Source organism: Ciconia boyciana, chromosome 3, assembly GCF_034638445.1.
Source record: "Ciconia boyciana chromosome 3, ASM3463844v1, whole genome shotgun sequence".
NCBI classification, from domain to species: Eukaryota; Metazoa; Chordata; class Aves; order Ciconiiformes; family Ciconiidae; genus Ciconia; species Ciconia boyciana.
In genome coordinates, this window is record NC_132936.1 from 123,471,314 (window position 1) to 123,491,544 (window position 20,231).

A 20,231-nucleotide genomic window follows, 5' to 3' on the forward strand; every position below is an offset into this window, starting at 1 on the left:
TGCAGCTGGAAAAGTAGATGAATTAGCTTGAATAAAACCAGGGATAATCCAAACTGAGATCAAAACTGATCTGAGATTAAAGGAGAGTGGGCAATTCATTGTTAGTGTTTTTGAGCACCTCTTAACTTTTTGACCTGGACACGATTGCACTATTTCTTCAAAAAGCAGGAAGTACAAGATAAACCTCACATGAAAACCTCTTCCTCTGCAATTTCTAACCTAATTTTGTTGACAAACCATATGTATACATTCTGACTTGGAAATGTCAAAATGTTTATTTTTCAGTCAAAATGTTTCAACATTTCAGACTTAAAAAAAATGTTCTGAACTTTTGATTCTGTGCAGAAAAAGCTCTGGATGTTTAATCTCAATTTGAAATGAAAATCGTAATTTCCTGAGGTGGACATCTTGATTATTATTTTTTTTTATCAGCTCTATTTGATGCTTTATTGCACTACTGTCCCTTAGATGTGTACTCTCAAATTTCTGCCAGCCTTTCAGCTTACGCATCTGCTTAGTGTTGTGCAAATGCAGGTTCGACATGTCCTGTTGGGTGACTACTCAGTTTTGTGAATAGTCACATAAATAATAGGCAGCTGAAAGGCTGCTGTCAGGCTGACTGAGCATCTAAGCGGTAACTGAGGTTTAAAAGATGCCAAAGAGTCTTAAAAACTTGCATGTGTTTAAGCTGATTCTGATCTAATTTATACCTGTTTATAAAAGCTTTAACTCCAGTTATATTTATTCAGTTATTCTAGATTTACATTACCATAAAAGAGACAAGGATTTGGCCTATTTCTTTTTTTCCTTGTTTAAACAGAAACTACTCTCTCTTCCTTCTGGATGGGACAGGTTACTTTCTGACTTGATTAAACTGGTTGTGTTTGGATTGAGGGGAAGTCTACATTTCCATGACTGGGTACTCGGGGTATTTTTAGCAGTCTACCCACAGAAGCAGGCCTCTTGAGCAATAGGCTGAAGTCTGGGATAATTAGACAGTGCTGAGGATCCTTCCTCCAGGATCACTCCGGCTAGCTGAATGTCAGCGTGGGCGATCAGCGCTACGCTGTCGTAACAGCAGTGGAGACGTGTTAATTAGGGCCTTCAGATGTAATCTTTCTGGAAGGACATCCTTTTCTTTGTAAAAACCCTTTCTGTAAATGACCTGGGTTTTGCATCTTGGATTCATCATTTGTGGCTGACTTCAAAGTGGAGGAGACGGCACTGTGCATTTAAGAATACGATCTACAGGGCACGGGCTGGACAGGGAATACTGAGATGGCAGGAGAGGAAAGGCCTTTGCTACGGTGCGCTTGCAATAGGGACGATCTTCAGCAAGCAAACACTGCTGTAAACGTTTAGGATGGAATGGGTGATGTGCCAACAGGGTTTGTGAGTGATATAGAAGGTGCACACTCAGCTTTCGGCTCTGATTAACATGTGCAATAGATATAGGCAATCAATTGCTGTCATGTTAATATTAATTAATGAGCAGCAATGCCTAGCTCACAGTGTCTGATAGTGGAGACCTGTTAATTCACTTGCTCCCAAGGTTTGCTTTAGCAGATGGAAAAGGATTGTTTTACCATATTTTCAATGGCAATTCAAGTCTATTTTTATCTCTCTTTTGGCTTGCATGAAAGGAGACTGCCACCTGTTTTTTGCAGGTTGTTTTCAGCACTGCAAGTCAGATTAAAAATTGGCGTAGTTAGTGCTTTATGGAAAATGAATTTGCTGCTCTAGCACAGAATAATGGAAGTATCCAGGGCCAATGCTGGCGACCGGCCCTCTGTAGTTGTGTGAACTCTGGCTCCAGCAATCTCTTCTGGGTTATCAGAATCCCCACTGCTGGCAGCACCGTCTGCTCCATAGGCTGCTCCTGCCTCCTGGTTTTGACATGGAATGCAAGAGAATGGGTCAGCTGGGTTACAGTTTGCATGGCTCCATTCGGTGCTGACTTAACTGTCTGGGAGAGTAAGGATGATTTAGCGGAAGATCTAGAGAGTTGTAATGACTTTTGGGAACATTACACTTTTTAGGCAGACAGCCTTTAACAGGGAGTTACTCACTTTCGATCTCACTGGGGTTTAGCAGTGTCTGGTTTTAGAGTTTACCATTCTCCACTCTCTATGTTAGTGTGGACTGTATCTTTCTGGTATGAATAGCCCTTAGTCTTCCTTGCCTACCGCGGCCCTGACCTGGACATCTCTGAAACATCGTCACCAAGGCAGCCCAGTGGAAAGCTGTGTTTTGCTTCAGCTTGTGTAAGTCAGAAGGGCCCAAGTTCATATCTCCTTCCACAGCCTCAGGTAGGTGGCCACCTTCTCCAGCTTCTCGCAGAGCTCCTCAATATGCCACCGGAGAAATTTAAGAGCAAAAACAAGCCTTCAAAGAGGCTTGTGATGTTCTTCCCTGAATCAGGAGCTCTTATAGTCAGCTGAGAGGTTCACAGCCTCTCTAAGATGTATTTAGATCCTTTTCCCTCTTTCAGCTTGCTTTCTCACTGATTTGGTAGGTGTTACATATGACTGTATTTACAAGCACCTGACTCAGAGCTCCTTTTATTCATCACCAGGAACTCCACCAGAAGAGCTACGTCAGAGCTCGGCAGTGATGTTATTTATTCTGGCTTCTCTCATGGTGACTTTCTGGGTGGTGGGTTTTTTGGTTTGTTTTTTATTTTTTACTATTCAATTGTTAGGCTCTTTTCTCAATTTCTGCTTCTGGGTCTACTGAAGAAGTATGAGCTCCCATATAGTATGGGTTTTAGGCCCTCTTGCACTAATTAACTTGTAACTTCATCTTCAATTTTGCCTAAATTTGGTACTTATTTTACTGTAAACACCCATTTGTTCCACTGGGTAGCACAGCTCTCTGAACATCTGGGAATCATCATGTGTCACGAATGACATGATGTATCCTCACTCGTAGACCAGCACAATGCTAGATCTGATGGATGGAAGAAATGTGTCAGGGTGAAGATTAATATACACTTTGGTTTGTGACTTGTGACTCACAGGGTAAACTTCGTTCTCTCTTTGATGGTATGAATCCAAGATCTGCTTTTTTCCTCTCCCATTTTGGTCCTGGTTTATAACACAGAAACTTGCACTAATGAGACTAGAGCTTTTGCTAGCTGGATCAGAACCCTTCACTTCTGTCTGGACCAACACGTGTAAATAAATCCTCTCTTTGTACGCCACAGCTGTGCACAAGGCTCTCTTCTGGAGGTGGTTTGCTACCCTTAGGCTGGGTAACCAACGAGAACTTGGTAATATTTGCTCCTTGCTGTGCCTTTGGAAATGCACGTGGCACAATAGCCTCTTTGAGTGCCCTCTGGCTGGAGGATTAAAGAACAAGCTCTTCTAACAAAACAGGACAAAACAAAAGCATCAATATTTGATTTCCCCATTAAAGTTTGATACGGATATCTCTTTAAAATCCCTGTTTGTTCATCGTCCCTGCACACCCATGCTTCAGCAACATCATGAAAAGGCCCCTTGGGAAGCAGCAGGATGGTATCTTAACGGAAGGGTTGTATCTTAGCTTCCTAACACATGTATAGATACAGGCGGTGTTGTAAGAAGCATATTTTTACAAGCATAACTGATACAGTGGGAAAGAAAACATACAATTTCTGGGTGCAGAAGCACTTCTTCAGGCACACTAGATCTAGGCAGGGTTTTTTGCTGCCATCACTGGTTGCCTGTCAGTTGTACCATGAAGCAGATTCATGGCACCTCCTTCAAGAGCTATTCATATCTATTGTCTTGGGAGAAGAACAACCTGGAATATGAATCAAAGCCACTCATGAGAGCAGTGGCCACTCGTGCATGCACACATGGGCTATCCTCTGCCCAGGACACCACGGGTCCAAGTAGAAAAGGGATTTTATTTTTTTTCTGGTTAGTGAAAAGACGTTAAGCTCCAAGTACATCTTGTGGGGAAGTAGAGAAGGCAGCCAGGGAGAGCCTACAGGCAGGACTAGAGCTCAAAGAAAGCCTGGAGTTTCAGCCGTTTGTCCCCAGACTGGCTTGAGCAAGGGCTCCAGTGTGGCCAGTGGCAGCACCAGCAGCAATGGGGAAAGTCAGTGCTGGGTCCCCTTTACGTTTCACACAGAACAGAAATTAGGGACTGAGACACAATATAAGGGCTATGCAAAGCTGAGAGCTGCAGAGTGCAGAAACAGGTGCAGAAACATTCATAAATTTCCAGATAGAAGCTATGGAAATGTGAAAAGGTGACTGTCTTCAGTTATACTTAAGGTTTTTTTCCTTTTTTCTTTTTTTGTTTTTCCCCATTCTTTTATATCTTTTACCTGGAGCCCTGGATTTTTCTGATTTAACTTTTTAAAGCAGATTTCCCTTTCTAGGAACTGCATTAACTCTGCTTTCAGCCTGCTGGATCACTATTCATTATTACATATTTGGTGAGCAGTGAGCAGGAAAAAAAAATAAGAAATTATTAGAGGCTGTTCAGAGTTGGAACTGTTGTGATGGTCATTAGAGGGGAAATGTGGCATTTTGTCTGTGAAGTTTGTCAGAATGAGGCCAGAGACAAGTGAGCAATAATGAGGCTCTTGAAACCGGTCTGCAGGTGCGTAGTGGTAAAATAATAGGCAGGTGCAGAGAGCTAGTCTTTAATCAGAGTCTTGGCAGGGATCTTGTTCAGGGTCTGCCGTGTTTGGCTTCTGTGCAAAGGAAAAAATTCAGTGGCAAAGGACTCAAATGCAAACTGCAACTTAGGCTTGTGCACCGCAGAAGATTCAGGGTTTTTTTTCTATTTTCTTTTCAATACACTACCGTCTTAGAAAGCTGAAGGCTTGTTCCTTGTAGCAGGAATAAATGAGTATGGCTCCTTGTCTTTCTGAGGATAGCTGGCTCTAATCTAGAGTTGAATGCATATGTCAACATTTTCCATAAGTACTGCAACTTAAAAAAAAAAAGTTTGCCGAGAAATTTGCTTTAGCAACAGTTGTGATTTATTTTGGGTTCCTTACCAGTAAGTATTTGAGCAGGTGAAGTAACCTTTGTGTCTCGTTCAAGGACTATGCAAGGTCCTAGACAGCCTTGGAAATGATTGGAAAAAAGGTAATTTTCACATCACAAAATTGCAGTGTTTTGTTTAACAAGTGTATACTAAATTAGGACAAAGAGTAAAACTATTGGTATCTTCTGTGTTCTGGGAAAAGTGAAGAGGAAATAAGTATGCGGCAAGAAAAGATTGTGTCATGGGAGATACCGGGCACTAAGCATGCAACTGGTCCAGAACTGCATTTCCTACAAGGCATCTTTGTGTCTGAGGATGCACCTCTGATTCCTGAGCTGAAGCAAGCAGCACTTCTTCCTGACCTCCCTAGCAGAGCTGTCCCACCACTTCCAATCTTTCCTCCGAAAAATGTTAACCCTCTCTCTTTCCTCTCTCAACTGCCTCCTTTCACCCTGGATAGAATTCCAGTTTCAAACAAGGAAAAGTTTTGTTTGCAACCAGGGCAATGAGGAAATGAACATTAGCTCAAATCATAGGCTCCTGTGCCAAAAATTCAGAACATTCTGAAAAAAATCTGTACCTATAGCTTGTGTGTCCGGCCAAAACTAACCATCCCAGCTCTACAGCTGCATTTCAGCCACCACAGCCCAGACATACTGGCTGTGGTGAACTTTCAGACGATAACTACTTTTAGCTATTACTATTCACAAAAATTTAATTAGTGACTGCTCATTTTAAGACAACTGCAAGTCAGCTGTTGACAATTTCTAAAGAGAAGAATGATGAATTGCCCTATTCATTTTTTCAGCCCAATCTCCATAGCATGTCACAGTCTGCTGCCTTCAAGCACCAAACCTGGAGCCTCTGCTGCAGCAGCAACTTGTCTTTGTTGACCTGAAGGTTCAGAGGCAGGACCTGTGAAGGATGATGTGCAAAAGTTTGGCACATATATAGCACTGTCACAAAGCCCCTCTTTGGATGCTCTCCATTTCCATCAGTTTTTTCCATGAGTCCACATGGTTTTGTTAGTGAAGCTCCGTAGTTCAGCTGTTCACAACTCCCTACATCTTGACTCCACTACACCACTTGGTGACCTGACAACACTAGGACTTTTAAACCAGACATTTTCCCTTCCTCGCTCACTTGTGGGTGCCTTCAGAGTCTTCTAAAGATGGATGTCATGATGGTTTGTGGGTGCTATTATATTCAGTCATCCAAGGGGGCAATGCCGTTTCTTGCCATGGGGAGTGACTAGGGTTGAACCCCCGCCAGCTTGCTGTGAAGCAGGACCCAGGACCCAAGACTTTCACAGTGGCTAAACTTCCTTAACTGGCAACCTGTCAGGTACTCGGGTGTGAACTTTCTCTCTGCTACATTCAGCTTTGAGGAGGGCGTGCTGCAAGCTGGGGCAAAACTAATGTGGCTATCTGATCGACAGAGAAGATCTGCAGCTCTACACCCATCCATATGGGCACAAACCTCACCACATGCCTTGCACGGGGGATTCTTGGAGCTGCTGTGAATCGGTCTAAGCGGCAGGTAGCTCAGACCCCCTACATCTTTAAGCCCAAAGGGCACTGCAGGAATCTTCTGTGTGGTCTAGCCTCTATGACATTAGTAGGGCTTATACTTGTCCTGCTGGCTTGTTTGCAGTAAGACCTGTGTGGTCTTCGAAGTGCTCTTTGAAGTTAACGCAGAGTCACGAGGAGACAATTAAGATGAGCTCAGAGAGGCTGATTTCAGGTGAAGCTAGAACATTCGGGAGTAGAACTGGTCGTGGTGCTTGCTGCACGTATCATGCACAAAAGATAGAAAACACATGATAAATTACAGCCATGCCTGAAAAGTAGTGTGTAAAAATACTTTAGCTGAGATTAAATTTCCGCTAACAAACACCACTCAGAGGCAGAGAAATAAAAGCTTGGAGTACCTACACCTGAACTATACCAGGCTACTGTGTGCTTGCAATGCTTTTGGGGCAAGAAAAGGAGTGTGAATATCCAGCAAGGCTGGAATCTAAAATCTTTGACTAGTTTTGATTTCTTCACATTCAGCTGGTTAGAGTGTGATACACATTTTCAGATCCCTACTCTGCTCCAGAATTTCTGGCATCTGCTGGGAAAGTCATTCATCTTCTCCACGTCTCAGTGTTTCATATTAGATGAGGATGTCAGCACCACAGTGGGCCAAAAACTCTGAGGTGCACACACTGAGGTTATGGGAGCTACAGAAATGTTAAATACTTTGGTTTGTATTATTTTTCTGTTGCTAAGGTGAATGTAATCATCAGTCATATCAGTACTCAATTTAAGTATATAGTAAATGACAATCACTCTTCACAAGAACACTTCCAGTAGGGCCAGCTTGTGATGGGCTCTCAATTATCTCTATTGCTCTATCCTGATACTGTATCATGGCTCATAGATCCCGTTGGATCAAAGTAGTTCCTTGGTAAACTTAAGGGAAGGGAAATTTGGATGTCAGAAGAAAGGTAAAAGGTGTGTGTGCAGCAGGGGGAGAAGCAGAAGCTATTTTCTAACGAGGTTTGATTATAGCAGCAGAAAGGAAGCCACTTTATTCCGAGAATAGTATTGTAAGGATGCTGGTCCCGCAGTTTCAGGCAGAGAAACACTTGAAGGGGTTAAGATAAAATGGGATTGTTCGGCACACTTTCTACACACAACTAAAAGGAAAGAGGAAAGTTAGCAGTGGCTCTTGAACTTTGCCAGTGTGCAACTTAGTTACAAACGAGGAAAAACACTTCTATAGCTATCCCATGCGGAGTTAGGAGAGCTGGTCAAAAATATACAACTTAGACTCCATTAAGCTTCTGATCCGTGTTTATGAGGATAAATTAAAGAGTCTACAGAAAACGGCCTTTCCTGTGAAAGTGGACATACAACATTTTCCTCCATTGCTACTCTTCTCTAATCTGTCTGATAACCCTCTCTCTAAAGGCTGCCTCTCCTAGCATGCTGTACAGAGCATATGAGTGTGGAAAGCCATTTTTTTCCTCATAAGTGCAAAGTGAAAGCTTCTATTTTAGATGGCTTTGTAAGGTAACTTCAAGAAATGACAGCAAGTATTAATAAAATATGCTTAATTTGGTATTAGCATAAATGCAAAGCCAAGTAATATTATCAGTATCAAGGCTGGAACAGTTCCATCACATGCTCTTCACATCTCTGTTTATCTCTTTCAGGTGATCTCAAAGGAGAATGCTCAGGGGGAATTCAGGGACCAGAGGTTTAATGGTTGCAGTTTTGTAGTCTTTATCAGACCATCAAGGCTGTAATCGAAAGATAGGAGTAATCACTTCCAAGAGTTCTGTCATCTCAATCAACCTTTGAGGGAAAAATCTTCACAAGAGAGCCTCTGGTAAGTTTATGAATTAATCCAGATTTGGAGAATGTTATATAATTTGTGTTATGATAACACCTGCAAGCTCTAGTCATGGATCAGGAATTTTCTGTGATAAATACTCTAAGAAAGCAAAATGATAATAAAGTCCTTTTCCCAAAAACAAACCAACCAACCAACCCAAAAGGGCGATGTGTTATCTAGGCCATTTCTCATATGTGTTTGTTGCACAGCATGATTACGGTAAGTTCATATGATGTGTAGAGTCAACCTCATCTTTGCAGGGAGCTAGAAGCTCTGGAAATTGGGATAATCACAGGCTTTTCCTGTGGGACAGAGGACTTGGAGAATGTATGTGTCAGCATGTATCTAGGTGGTTTGATTAAGAGGGAAGCGGTCATTGGGACTAGAGATGATTGGTCATTAGGAATGTCTGTCTTTAACCTCCTTTCCTAACAACGTGTACTAAGCATGGTTACGTGATGAATACTCATTGTGGACCCTAGTACAATAACCATTAATCTGTAGATTTAATTCATTTCCATCTGTTTATCTAATTTAGTGGGAAGAGGTTGGAAAGATATTAGAACGAGGAGCACGGCGGGGTGTGTGTGGACTTTGCAACCCTGGCCATTAACGTTGTACTGGGGCACTTTTGGAGATCCTGTCCTTCCTCAGCTGCAGAGTTCAGAGCTGAGTTGCTGCGACTCTGTCCCTGATTGTCTAAAATAGAACATGAGCTAATTTGAGTTGTGGCCAGCAACAGCAGAGAGGGAGAAGGCAGTTCAAAGGATCAGTCCTGCTCAAGCGTTATCTGTGATTATGTACTACATCCCATGTATTAGCCATCTGAAACAGATGTCTGCTCCTATCGGAACTGTCCACATTGATAGCGAGGTTGCTGTGGGAGCATGCTTACTGTGCGCTTGGCTGGGTATTGCACATCTGGTCAAGGTCTTGAGCTTTATTTCTCTTTCGCCTGATTTGGGACTTCAGAAGCATATACTCAGTATTAAGCCAAAGGCCGTCTTTGTTCCATGAGGCTGCCCCAGCTGGAACCTGTTGCTGGTTGACACAGATCTTATATTGAGACTATTATATTCTTTGGCATATTACACTGCATTTACATCTTTTAATTCACCCCAGTAAACAGATGGGTTGTTTTAAGAACCATGTGTAAGAGCTTTCATTAAAACCATTACAGGACACCAGATGGGGATGCAGAATAGACAGCAACAGGGCTGCTTGCTACCATGTTGGACTTCTTGTGACATGTTCAGAAGTGCACAGCTCTTCTTGCCACTCAACTTGTCTGCTTTCCTGCATTGTGGTGACCCAAACATTTCTGGGTTTGAGTTATATTTCTTTGCAGCAGTTGCCAGTTTTTGCCAAACAGGGTGAAATGCATCTGGATTTCTTCATCTGAGTTTTCCAGATCACATCATTTCTGAATTACGCTTGCTATGGCAAATACGATTTCAGAAGGGGTGTTTTATGACAAAGAAATGTCAAATGAAATTAAAATGAAAGTTTTTTCCCAAGAAGTTCACTCTTAAGTTTGCTTTTAAGTGAACAAACAAGAAAGGAATTGGCTGAGGATTTTCAGTGCCAGAGTAACTTAAGAGACAAGACTCGTCAAAGAAACAGTGTCACTGAGGTATTCTCAAGTATACTAGCATCTTAAGTTCACTAGTGTCTAGGGAGTATGCCAATGGTCTTAAAAAAGAGAGTGGTATATTTCAAAAAGGACGTAGATTAGTGAATCCAGTAAATCTTGACATATTTGGTTTAGATGTTTGACTGAAACAGATTAAAAAATCTCTGATCTGTAGGGTTTGGGCTGGAAGTCTTGTAAACTAGATTCTCCTGTTAGGTGTTCCTCCTCCCACAACAGTTTCTGAGAGATCGCCAAAATCTTTGTGAAAGTGTGTCAGTAGTTGTGTTTTTTTAAAAAATAATGAATCTGACATCTACCAGAGTGAATGCAATAGTTAATTAATAGTATTTGTTATAATACTTGTGCTGAGTAACAGAATTCCTAAAAAAATTGAGGTTCAGGACCACAGGGGTCACTTTTCACAAATAGATTTAGGCCACATCTAGAAATATCAAAGCAGTTCATTTCTGTCAGATGTCAGTCTTTCCTGTAGGTTAAAACACAATATTTTGCTTCAATATTATCAGAAGATCATATGTAATCTTTTATTTTGAAATTATTTTTACCTGAAAAATGATGTCAACTTTAAGAGGTTTTCAGAAGGGTTAAGTAACCTGAAAGGAAACTAAGTAAAACAATCGAGGCTCTGAATGTGAATTTACTTTAACATTTTTTCTGAGTGGAAAAAATACTATGTTTTGGTTCAACAACTGAACCCCCAAAATCTGTTGTAGCTCAAGGATAGCATGGCTATAGTTTCCTATATCTACAAATACTTGCTTCAGATTTTTTAATAACTTCATAATAAAATGTTTCATTGTATCTTATTTTAATTTCTCCATCTAATTGATGGATAATACAACCACTTGTTTATGTTGAATTTTGCAGATTCTGTGAATTAAGCCTTTTCTATCTGAGAAGATAAAAATTAAGAATTTCTATTGAACATCCCTATCACAAATAAAATTTGAGTAGTTCAGCATTCAATGGAACTGGAATTCTGTAATTTTTTTTAGCTGAAATTCTGTTCTTGGGATAGGGATGAAATACTGAGATTCTTAAAATCAAAATATCCTGGTTTTGTTTGTTGATTTGACTGAAAAGTGATTAATTTTCAATCCTGTGAACATTAATCTGTATTTAGCTGTACATATTTAGGGGCATGACATGTCTTAAGGCAGCTCGAGAGTCTGATCAACTCATTCTTTCCTGTAAGTGTGGTTCACTGGCTGGTCTTTCCCCTATGTTCCCGCACCCAACTGATTTGTGACACCTAACATCAGAGTTAACCATCCCTGTGTAGCCTCATGGGAGGCAAAGTGCTCTGTGGATTCCAGTCTGGTAGGAAGAGAAATATTTAAATACCTGTCGTTATAGATCTGCAATTTAATAAATCAGTGAACTTTTAGGTTTTAGCTTTAAATGAAAATCTCTAGCGCATTTCAGAAGCTTACAATACTGAACTATGTGGCTTTTTCTAAAGATAAAACTTCAGCTCTAGCAGTCACCTGTTTTGCCCGTCAGACTGTTTTAACTGTTTTTGTAACTCTAGATGCTCTCTCCTTGCTACATTATCTGAAATTCCTGTCTTCAGACTAGTCCTGGCAGTGTGAACTGAGAGAGTCCCAGCTGCTCTCTCCCCAGGAGCACATCAGTGGAGATCCGCATCCACAGGAGCAAGCCCGTAAACACAAAGGCTAGCACGCAAACCTTACCTCCTGGTGAACTTTGCCATTTGCTAATTTATCCCTGTTCTAAGTTTTCTCTTGTGTTTGTCTTTTTCTATGATATCTTCCTGTAAAGCCTGTGTGGGCTGGCTTCTAGTTCCTGTTCAGTGCAGTCTTCTAATACAGCAGTTTCACCCCCAGCTTCGAACATAAATCAGCAGAAAAGTCCCACAGGTTCCTCGCGTTCTGTTAGGGGAAGGAAGGAGGAATAGTGCAGATATCGAGCTAATGCTATCAAGCTGCCTAAAGCGAGAGAAGAGATTGATAAGAGAAAGCATTGTATTTATGGTTTCTGGCATATAGCGTAGCACAAGTCCTATTTGAATTCTTCAGAAATTAGTATCAGATGACTTAGGAACTTCTGGCATATTTGAATCTTAAGTGGTTACAGATAGTTTTGCTCAGACTTTCCTTTGGTTGTTATATGTGCTACTTCTTTCTATTTGCTTGAAGGCAGGTTGGGAGAGTCTACAAATTCTCAGGAGAGTGGAAAAAAATCCTGCTCTCACTGAAGTTGAATGGCATCAGGGAGGCAGATCTACCTGAGATCAGTGGTAGCCTCCCTTCTATGCATGCATGTGTGTCTGTCTAAGCTCATGCAGAGACGTTTAATTTGCCTGTGTGACTACTCAGACTGACGTTGCCTTTACTTTCCAAATATGTGAGCCTGACCTTGCTGCCACCGTGAGGTGTATGTGCTAGACACCTGGTCAGGTAAAGGGTCAACTTCAAATTAACATAGTTTTTGTCTTCAGAAATGGGTTATTGTATGAAGCACCTGAATGAATACTTTAGAGTAGAGAAAATGAAAAATGTAAAATAAAAATGAATTTTAGAAACTTTAAGGCATCGTTGTCATCAGAGCACCATGAAAAGCATGGTGCAAAGGGTGCCCCAAGATGACTGTCAATGGGTGAATAAGTGCCTAGGCACAGAGTAGAGGACAGTGGGTGCCAGTGCATTTCCCATGAAGATGGGAAAGGTGTTTTTCCTCTTAGACCTGACTACATACTGCCATGAATGTGACTTGCTGGTTGGGCACACTCACTCCACCACAACGAGAACAGCTCAGAGAGTGTTTCCTTCCTTCTTGGTTTTTTTTTGAATTGCCTGCATCTGGGCTGGGAGCTAAGCCTGCACCCTGATGGGCAGATGCCCGCTCAGCCGGGTGTTTTGGACATGAAACCTGTTCCCCTTCTGCTCTGCTCCCACCCAGCAGCAGCTGAGGCCCGCCGCAGCAGAGGTCTGCCCAACCTGCCTTCCCCAGGGCCTTGCAGAGCGGTTCAATGCACCCTGCCAGCCCCCTGCACTGCCAAAGCAGCTCTTGTGAAACATGAGGATGGGTAGCAGCCCTGGTCAGCCAGACCTGCTGCAGGTCGGCACTCTGACCCGGCTGTCTGCTGGGAGTCTAGCCCCTGCCACTGCCCTGCCTGTGCTATGGAATAGGCTACGTTTTTCTTCTCCAAGCACCTACGTGTGTGTGCAGGAGCAGCCTGGCTCAGACCGACGTTTCACTGGGCTTCCTGGCAAACCTCCACCGTGCTCCAGCTGCAGTTGGCGCAGCAGCTCGTCCTGCAGCCTGCCAGCAAGCGGGCAGTCCAAATGGCCAGGAGCGCGCCAGGAGCCTCGGCAGCCAGGGAGAAAGCAGGCTGTGATCATGCGCGGCTGTGCAAGTGCTGCAGTAGGGACCACCTGACTCCAGCCTTCCCAGCCACCCACTCCGTGGCCTCACCGAGCTCCCACAGTTTCCAACCCCGGCTTTGGCAAAGGATGCTCCTCTGTTCGTTGCGGTTATGGGTTGGGTCATCTGTAGAAGGAGCAGCGCTTTTCAATCTCCCTGAGGCCTCTTGAGTCCTAAGGGAATAATAACTCATTGGGATGGTTGGAGCTTGACAGGGACCTGGAGGTTTGTTGCTGTAATTCCCTGGCAGTATCTTTCACCCTAGGGGCAGGACAAGTAGGAGTTTCTCCCACAACAGGAGTCAGAAATCTTCTCCTACAGGAAACACCCAGGCCAAGAGGGCCTCTATCCAGGCTAGTTCCTTCGGAGCAACACACTTCTCATTATTTTTTTTAAGGGAATCTCTAAGCTAAGTAAGAAAAAGATCTGGTAAATGCATTGCTCACTTGCAGGCTCTCATAGCTGTATCATTAACATTGCCACTGATGAAAAGATCATATGCAAATGCAAATAAAAGTAAACAAGTGAATAGATCTTTGTGTCTAGAAATAATGATGGTTGGGGAAATCCCCCTCTATTCTTAATTATCAACCCTAAAAGATTTTGAGGCTGATTCTCCTTGACATTGAGTCAGTGTTATCTTGACACAAAGGCAGAGAGAATAGAAAGTTGCTTTGTGAGAGTATTTTATATCCATTCTGGGCTGTTATGACTGATGATTAATAACTACACAATCAGGGTGTCTTATTCTATTTTATGGAAATACCGAGCTCGTTCTCTTAAAAATTAGGTGTTAACACACATAATTTTACTATATTACTCAACTCCTTTTACTCTAAGTGCAGGTTTGATGTTACGGTAAAAATAGCTATTAATATAGTGCATTATCTGTAAATATTGCATCTTACATGGTTTCAAAGAAAGCTCTAATGTCCTGGTGGAAACCAACTCTGTCCTCAGCAAGGCTTCTGTTAGATGCCTTTTTCATGCTTATCTCACTCAAGGATGTTTTCTCATGCGACTAAGGAAAAGTTTTGTGAGTCTGTAGGGAAAGAGGAAGCCTTTTCTCAGGGGCTAAACTGCAGGCTTTACACAGGTACAGGCAAGTACACAGTACACTGAAGATTGAACTGTAGGATGAAGTTCTGTATATCGTAATAAATACTATAGTTCACATTACCAGTTCAGACTTAATTTGGGAATATTCTCATTTCTGGTTGCTTACTTTTGTGTATTCAGGTATTCTTTTAAAGTTGTCTGTTGATTCAATATATACTACAGGTAACACTATCAAGGGACCCAAGTCATGTAGGGCCCTGCACCAGAAGCCACTTTAGGGCTAAATCCTATTGCTGATCTTGGTGACTTAAACTGTGACAACCCATATCCTTAATGCTCTGGTGCATAATCCCTGTTGGAAGTTGTGGGGCACAGTGCCCAAATCATGCTCAGTTAATACCTTAAAAAGTTCCTAAATACCCTATGGACATCTGAAGAAATCATCTCTGTTCAACACATTCAGTTTCTCGTAACAAGAATATTAATATAATCCATGTTAGAGTTCAGTGAAAGTTATTTGGCTTGCTTGTCAGCATTTATGCATAAATGTGTATATAATTTGCAGCAGAAATATAGTTTACAATATACATTAAATACTTGTAACTAGTAACTTTTTTGCATTTTCAAACTGCCATGCAAAAATATATATATTTTTAATATATATATAGTGTATGTGCATTTTTACTAGGAAGTTATCCCCCAGTGTTTCTGCGCGTTCAGCGGGTTGAATAAAACACCCATGGAAGCTTGCCAGCTATGCTGACGCAAGCTCCAGGCTCATCCTATAAACATTTACGCTTCTGAGTAACTTCAGTCACGTACAAACACTGGGACGAAAGAGGCCTCATGGGTCACTGATTCCAGTCCTGTGGTATGGCAGGCAAGGCTCATAACTCTGCTCATAAAATGGCCAAGCTTTATTGTAAAGCTTTCTGAGTTTTTGCCTGCCATCCTTCCTACTGGAAAGCTATTCCATTGCCTTGTTCAGTTGATGGTTAAAAACTCTTCCCTCGTTTTCAGCCTCAGGTTAGTCATGGACAGTTTCTACCAATTTGTTCTTATGTCAATATTGTAAGTACCTCTTCTTCCTCCCTGATGTTTACCCAATGAGACCAATCGCACAGCTGAAGTTATTTATGTCCATTTGCAGCTCTGGGTCCTTGGGGGTGGATGTCTACATGTATTTTATTTACGTACAGATAAACAAGCAGAATGGCTTTACAAGCCAACCCTGTCAGAGTGATTAAAACAAAGCAGGATCCTGAAGTAAATGAGTCTCAGGTTGATAAGAACTGTCTTTGAAACAAGTGTCCTTCAGCATGCAGCTATTTCTGAACAAATGCAGCTGGCTAGCTTTGGTGTTCTGTGATTTATATCAGGACAAGTCTCTTACTCACATAAAACATAGGGTGCCACAGTCCAGTATAGATCTGTTCATCATGAAAGAGGATAGCTGAGTCTGTCTCTTATTTTTCTAGCAATAAATTACATGTAAGCTGGCAGAGCCGTTCATTTCCACTTTGGGTCTGAACTGAAGGGATGGTTTGCACTTCAGTATTCTTCACTCCAGTGCTACACCAAACGTGCCACGCTGGTGTTCATCCTCGACTAATTAACTTTTCAAAGATGGTTTTTCTTTCTTTTATGACCCTGCAATTTCTGTATCTTCTAGAACTGAGACAGGTAGGATTTGGAAAGTTAATTTAAGGTCAAACGTTTACTGGGAGCAAGGCAGAATGGGCTACAGGAGACCTGGACCCCCTTTCCGCTCTTTCCCCTGTCTGGTCACTCACAGGCAGACTACCGTGAGTTGTGGCACTCTCTGAACAAGGAGGGGAGGAAGGCAGGCATTGCATTTCATATGAGTTGGCCACCCGACTTCTCTATCCCTTCTCTAAGAGTTAAAATGATGTGAAAACGTGCGGGACGAGAGCTGGTGAAGCAGGGAGTGACATGGGAGGCAGAAAGGGGTCTGAAGTGTTACAGGCAGGGGAGTAAAAGCTGCCCTGGGACATCATGTACATGTTGAAATCACATCAGCTGACAGACTTAGCAAGGAAACCAAAGACTGAATGGGACATATCTTTTCGAGGATGCCCTTCATAAAGCAGGCTTGATTCTCATCTTCTAGCTCGCACCTAATACCCGGATATGCTAGGTCTTATTCTAAAAATACTGCTGCACTAGCATATTTAGTTGGCATTAAATAACTCAATATTAAAAAAGAAGGAATTCCTAATAAACCAAATAATTTTAAATTTCTGGAAACTGAGCTGAAAAATAACATGGACAGAAAGCTGTTTTGCTGTAAGAGGATTGAGGAAAGAAACTTCCTAATAGCTAGCTGTACTTTCTGCTGGTTGCCCAGATTCAATTGTGAGAAGAACTCAGAAGCAGAATGTTGCTGATAGTACAGCAGTACTGAAGGTGGCATTTTGGGCAACACGGCAATACACCTGGAATAAGCCCACAAGAAATGAAATAAAATTTTCACAAGAAAGCTGGCATTGCAAACCTGCTCTCTGTAGCTCTAGTAGAAAGTTGTTGGCAGCCTCATGCTTCAGTGCCAGGTGATTTGTGCAGTAACTTGTAACAGCAGTTAAGCAATGAAATCAGGTGCCCTTCCCCGAGGCTACAGATGAATCACCAAATTACAGGGAGGGAAATGAGATTGGGAGTAGAGTAGATACACACTAGTGAAGAAAGGAGATGGGAGAAGCTGGGATGGACAGTCATCATTGAGCCCAGAGAATGTGTCTCATTGTTTTTGTTTAAGCAAAACGTAACTAGTGGTAACTGGAGGATAAAGATCAGGATCCCACGACAGAAATTGTTTGGGCAGGTGTCAGTTGAGCGTAGCTTCGTGGATGGATATCAGTGGAGTTGCACTGATGTAACATTTTGTGCGGTCGGAAGGAGGCCCCAGATCTGTTCCCCTCCTGGTCACCTGGTCTCTAAATGGAGCTTCCTTTGTCAGTCACCCATAGCTTCCTGATATTCATAGTTTAAGTCACCTGAATAAAATTCAGTTATGTCACCGTAAGTGTTGATAATATTCTCAAGGGTTTATCATAACCTATTCTTATGCGTAGCTAGATAACATAGAAAACATCCACTATATTTTTCCTCCACATGCTTACATAGTCTGGGTTTTCCTGGCAGATCATGCAGAGGTTTTCAAGTGAAATGTGACCTGTTTTGTAGTTTCACAGCATAAGATTCACAGGATGGGATATTTTAAACCTATTTTGCAGTCGTAGTGCATTGTCAAATGACTGGTTGTGACACGCTTCATAAATCCAGCCCCGCTGACACTCTGACAATGATCCTCGATGTGATAAAACAACCAATACAGCCTCAGGCAATGAAGTAGGAGGACAGAGGCTGGAGCTGAACATGGGCCTGCGTTTTCTAATTGGATGCCTAAAGTTACGCCTCCAAGCGCATCTTTGCACACCTTCGTTTAGTTAAGAGAGTAAAGTGTCTGTATTCCCTCTTTGGGGAAAGTGTGTGAGAATTGTTTCACTTCCGATTAAAATGGAGCCACTGATGGCAGTAGGAGCACCAAACAAAAGAATAAAATAGGGGATGATTGCCTAGACTGGGTTTTTCTCAGAAAAATAGCTGACAACTTTATTTTGTCCAACCCTGCACCGATGTGCCTTCCCACCACAAGCAGGTGATTTGTTACATGTTTCTACTGATAGAGTACAAACCCAGAGCCTGGTGCTGTAAATGTCTTACCCAGGCATTCAGTCAGGTTTGATGTACCCAGGAAGGACAGCGTCTGCTGGGCTGTCTGCCTCCTCCCTACAATCTGCCAGGCAGTTACATGGGCATTTCACTAACCCTCCTGTCCTTGTTTGGGTGGTAAGATCTGGTTACATCAAAGGTGGAGATCATCTGGCCCATCAGTATTTGTAATGAACAGATGTACAATCTTCGAAGTGTAAATCATCGTAGAAACATACCGATGTGCTTTTTTTATGCCTACTGTATTTCTTATCTAGGTGAACTGCATACTTACGTCTTACTAGTTTCTGGTGGAAAAAATGATGATTGCTTTTTGCTTTTGGTAGCACTTGCAAATTTGTCCATCGTATCTGACACCAGTTCTTAGAATAAGTTTCAATTCCTACATACTGAAACGAGAAATCCGTATAAAGCATGAATGGTAAACATTTAAAAAAAATAAATGGCTAACATTTATGCTCTTGAGGCCATGTTCAGCACTGCGTTTAGGCTCAAATTCTGAATCAGCTTCCCATTGATTTGAATGTTGAATTGGATACCAAAATATGCACCAGAAATCTTAACATTGAGCACTCAATGCTTCTTGAAAGCTCAACAAAATTGCAGGCTTCCTATAAAAATAAAGTCCTGTATCAGTTAGAAAAAAGAAGTATTTGAGAGAAAATGATGAAGTAATCTTAATACCCTTACAACTAGTCCTGCAAAGTGGCCTGCCTTTTAGCTGAAACATTGTCAAAGAGATCTTCATTGCCAAGGTTTTGCTCTTTGATATGAGTTAAAAGTTTGTCTGGTGGTTTCAAAAGTGACTGTCTTCATCTTTGTGTTCCTTGTACCAGTTTCACATCCCAGCCCTATGTTCTCCTTTAAACTTCATCAGACATTAGGCCCCAATTCAGGAGATAACTCACTCAAGTTAAGCACTGAGAGGCAAGGACTAGAATCCAAATTGCTGCTCTGATGGGTAGATGTATGGAAAACTCTTAACGGGAGAGTGGTATCTTTAAAAATAATGGGAACAGTATTCTTTTTAATCAAAATGTACAGAATAGGTCTTTAGGTTAAAAGAAAAAATACTGTAGCCTACAGATCCTGGCAATATATTATTGTCTTGTCTCTGCAAAAGATATTTATATTATAAATAAATAACCTGCTTTGTAATACTGTGACTTCACTCAAATCTTATTCTTTAGCGTAACTGAAAATCAAGTGCCTTATACAGCAGTTACGGAGTCGCCTCTTTTTTATTTAACAGCATTTTGATTTGTAGGTATTACGTAGGTATATTATATGTATGAGCTGAAATGTTCATAAGAGCCTACAGGCTCTCATTCAAACCAGCTAGCACCGGTTCAGTACTCCTCAGAGCAGAAAAGCTCTTGCAGCTATTGTAACAGCCCTCCCTCTACAGATTTCCTATCCAAAATAAGTTACTATACTTTCCTTTTTTCATTGATAAGGTATTTTTGAGAAAGGCTTCACATCCAAAGTGTCTTGGCAAACCATTCTTGGAAGTTCTAAACTAAATATATTTCTCTATAACTGTAGCTCTAAATTAATCCAGATTTGTATTTTTTCTAAATACTTACCACGATCTAATACTGAAACAACTGAGCCATTGGCAAGTGATCCAAATCTGCACATCAGTGGCAATTCTGAATAGGGTCTGCATTATTCACGCTATAATTAAATGAATAAGAAAAACCTCTGCTGATGAGTGTCCCTCACTGAGAACAGGGATTTCATAACTGGGCACTCTGTGGGTTTAAGGTAGGTCAGGGTAGCTTCATGATGGACAAAACTACAAATCATCATAAGAAATGTTATTAGTGGCAAGGCTAGTTCATTTAATCACCTCCAGTTTATGTAGATCTAGTTTCCTTTGGTAAAATACAGCAGGAAGTAATCTTTGAATATTTTCTAAAACACGTCTAAGAATTAGGGTGTGATGCTACGTGGATAAAGCTAAGCAAAAGGGACACAGCTGGCTCTCTGTACCTTGCAGTGG

General features: G+C 41.7%; 1 long non-coding RNA gene across 1 annotated transcript in view; it reads left to right on the forward strand.

The window, feature by feature from the left end:
• LOC140649775 (uncharacterized) overlaps positions 1 to 20,231 on the forward strand; it is a 162,189-nt gene that overhangs the window by 29,828 nt on the left and 112,130 nt on the right. Inside the window, exon 2 of the long non-coding RNA XR_012041748.1 lies at positions 8,192 to 8,367. This is a non-coding gene — a long non-coding RNA (uncharacterized lncRNA). The remainder of the gene's footprint in view (positions 1 to 8,191; positions 8,368 to 20,231) is intronic.